Genomic DNA, 3,781 nt, shown 5'->3' with positions numbered 1-3,781 from the left:
TTCTGTATTGGTTGTCCCCTACAGTCCCCCTAGGGGAAAAAAAAAATCATATAAGGGAAAGGTTATTGCAGACTGATAACAGCTAGGGAGGCTGGGTACGGTACCTGTTGCCAGGGAGAGTTTGCTTCAGTGCGGGCAGGGCCCCCCGCGCCTCTGCTCGGGGAAAGGCATCCAGGGGAGGGAGGGAGCTGGAGAGGAGCACTGCTGCTAGATGAGGAGCTGAGGAGAGATTGCAGCCAGCCAGGCCAGGGGCCCAGGTGATCAGGGAGTGAGATTTGAGGAGGGGGTTTTGTGGAAAAAAACATCAGAGGCGTTCATGTAATTAAAACTTTTGTCATCGTGCACGTGTGCGAAGGAGGTGAATTACAGCTGGAAGTGGAGCTTTGAGTGCTTGGTAGCTTCTGAGAGCTGCTCTTCTGCAGGTTTAGCAATCATTTTGTGATTTCTTGTGTGCAAAATAATAAAGGGCCGCAGGTCATGGAAACTTTTTGCAGAAAGAAATGGAAATGGAAAAGAGCAATCCTGCCAGCAGCAGATTGCTGCAAAAGTACCCACACTTCTGACCTTGCTGCTTTATCCTGCTCTTGCTTGAGCCCTGAGCATGCTTGGGAGTGAGCACAGGGCTGGAGAAGTGGAGGATTAAATACATCACCCCACTGGCTGGAAATCAGTTGCATAAAGCCACAGCTTGGAGTGGGCTTACATGCCATTGTGGTGCCCATAGGCACAGGGCAGGGACAGTGTGGATTTACTGGGCGGGCATTGTTTAGGGTTTAGGAAGCAAAAGCAGCTATGACTTAAAAACCTTTAAGATGCGTTCCCTCCTGAGCACAGACTAGTCTGACCATGCAGAGAACCAAGCCCAGCACCCCAGCCACACAGCCCCCCTTTCCTGTGCACTGTCAGGGTGCTCCTTGCTCCTCCCCAAGTCACCTGCGGGAAGAACCAGCTGCATCCCAGGGCAAGGCTCCTGCACCAGCTGAGAGGCTGTCCCTGACAAACACACATCCATGCTGACTGGCACCCTGAATCGTGTCCAGCGTGGGCATTTGCTCCCCCACCACCACTCCCAGGTGTGGCAGCCGGGCCACCGCTGTGGGGAAAACACCAAACTGGTGGCCCTGGTGGTGTGATTGAGTGGTGGCTTCATGACATTAACTAGCAAGCCCCCTCCCCCCAGCCAGGCTTTGACAAAGTAAAGGCCATGTCAGGAGGGATCCCCCCTGTGCCTGCTGTGCCCTCCCCAGCAACTGGCCTGCTGTGACTGCAGGTGCCCTAGGAGGAGCTCAGGAAAGCCCCACCAGCTCAGTGACAAACACCCTGCCTGGGATCACCGTAAATTATGCACATCCTTTAGTATTTGCAGGTTAGAGGCCTTCGTTCACTGGGTTAAAATACCAGAAGAATATAAAACACCCCTGCCTCTGGAACCCACTGCACTTCATAAAAATCCTAGGGACCCTACTGGAGCTAAGCCATTGTTGATAGCCATAAAAAATTGGTTAATTAATCTTCTTCCAGTGATGAAATAGCTACTTCACAGCCAGAACTAAACAAATTGAGCATTTCAAAGCAACCTGCTTGACACAAGCCCTGATTTGCACACCAATACAAGCATCCCCACTGCCCCAGCCTGGGCAGGACCCTGAGCCCTTGCTGTTCATCCCTCCCTGCTGTCACAGCCAAGTGCCAGGAGGAGATTTACTGCACCAATATTTTCCTCCGAAGTGACAGGAAGGGGATTTAGCTCTGCAAGCCGCAGGCAGTTAGGGTAAAACGATCCCAAGCAAGACCAGTCTGGTAGCCACGCTGGCTACCTGCACCAGCACTGGTCCCTGCTGTCTGGAGCACTGTCACAGACAGACACTACATGCTCATCACCATGTGGATTTTACCTCTTTTGGTTGCACTCCTTTTAAAAATGGAAATGTGATTAAAATAAAACAAATTTATCTCTCTCTTCTGAACTGTTCTAAGATGCTCTGAAAGTTTAACTCAATAGGTGAAAAAGCAATTAAAGAAGAGGCTCCATTTTTAAAAACTGTCTCAAGTCAGTATTTCTTAAATACAGCTGATAGCCAAGATGAGGAAAATAACACACTTCACTAGCTTTTCCCAACTGCAAGGCTTTTGATGCATTATAACAGTGAGCTAACTAAAAAGAGGTGGGACAGGTCCTGCTTCCAGGCAGAAATATTCAGTGTAAAGTTGCATCTAAATATTGATGTTTCAACCAAAAAGTATTTGCTTAACTTGATGTTCTATATTTGCCTAGAGAATCACATTAGTAAAGAAAAAGCACATTTTTAGGCCCTTTTAGCAACACTGGATGACTTGAAAACAGTGATGAGTAAATAAAAAATTTTTCAAAACCATTTGATTTGGGGCTCAGATTTCCTGGTAGCTTGTTAGGGTTCGGGTTTTTGAGACAGGTGTTTGGCATTTTTAATCCCTATTCCCTTTAGGAGACATCAAACTGAGCACTAAACTCCTACAGTTTTGAAAGTTCAAGTCAAGGTGGTTTTTGTTTTGCTTTTCCCCCTGAAGGTCAGCTCAGGATTGAGTCCTTTTGACAAGGTTGGCTGGAGAGCAGAAGGCTTTGTTAATCTGCAGGCACCGCAGCTCCCTCCTGGCTTCCTTCCCTTGCAGTTTGTTTTACTTCAGGAATCACCCCCTGGGATTATAAAGGCTGCAGACGGGGAGGGGGGTTAGAGGTGAAACAAAGAAAACGAGGTCGGTTGTTTATTCAGAGGGAGCCAGAATTCATAATGTTGGAGACACTGGGCCCATCCCAAGAGATAACTGTAATTTTACAGCACCTCTCCACAACTTTTTTCTTCCAAAAATAAAATACAGTGACAGATCCTAAATACCACTTCCCTGAGTAAACTCCTCGAACCAAAACAAGAAAGTTTTTTTTTCCTGCAAAGTGACCAGCCACTGTAACAAAACAAATGTGATATCCACGTGGGAAACCATCGCAGGGAAGAGAGGAAAAAAAAAAAAAAGACAACTTTGCCTCCTTCAGAGACTTTTCTAATTTTATTCACTCGACTTGTACCCTATTATGGAGGTCTTTTTTTTGGCCACAGATCTTTCCTTGGGAGATAATCTTTTTATCCCCCTTTTCAATGAGAAGTCCAGATTTTCCTTTCATTTATTCACTGTGGAACCCCTACTGACTGGGAGCTAACAGGCACACCCCATCCCATATCAGCAGCCCAGAAAAATGTTTTCTCTGTTCATACCTCGTTTTAACAATCACAACAGCAGCAAGGGATGGTGCAGATGCATCCATCACACCTTGGGAAAAACACTGCTCTTTTCCCAGGCTTTTCTGGGTATTTCCCTCCAGGGCAGCATCCACTTGCAATCAGATCGCTGGATTTACAACAGAGCAAGTGGTTGTAGAACAACAAAAACTGGATTCCTGGGTCCTGATAAGATGGGTAAAGGTCCTGCAGCCAGAGCCTGGCCAGCCACCCGACCACTAATCCGGGGTGAATCTGCTGGCGTCAGTGGCTTTACACTAAGCACACACTGGGGTGAAAAATGAGAGTCCTAGCTCAGCTCAGGCAGCCCTGCTCCAGCACTCTGCTACCAGAGGTGGCTGCTTACTTTCAAGCTCTCTGCACAGCCTGTAATCACTCAATATTAAAACCAGATTTACAAGCTCTTTAGAGGAGGAGAAGTTTGTGATTTCCAAAGCAGACGCATTTGGTATTTCAGAGAAAGGTCAAGCCCCCTGTGGAGTAAGGGGGTTTTAATAGAATCAGTTCAG

The sequence above is a fragment of the Chaetura pelagica genome, unplaced genomic scaffold, assembly GCF_000747805.2.
Source record: "Chaetura pelagica isolate M959 unplaced genomic scaffold, ChaPel_1.0 scaffold17, whole genome shotgun sequence".
NCBI classification, from domain to species: Eukaryota; Metazoa; Chordata; class Aves; order Apodiformes; family Apodidae; genus Chaetura; species Chaetura pelagica.
The sequence above is the reverse complement of the archived record's forward strand: the minus strand, read 5'-3'. Positions refer to the sequence as shown.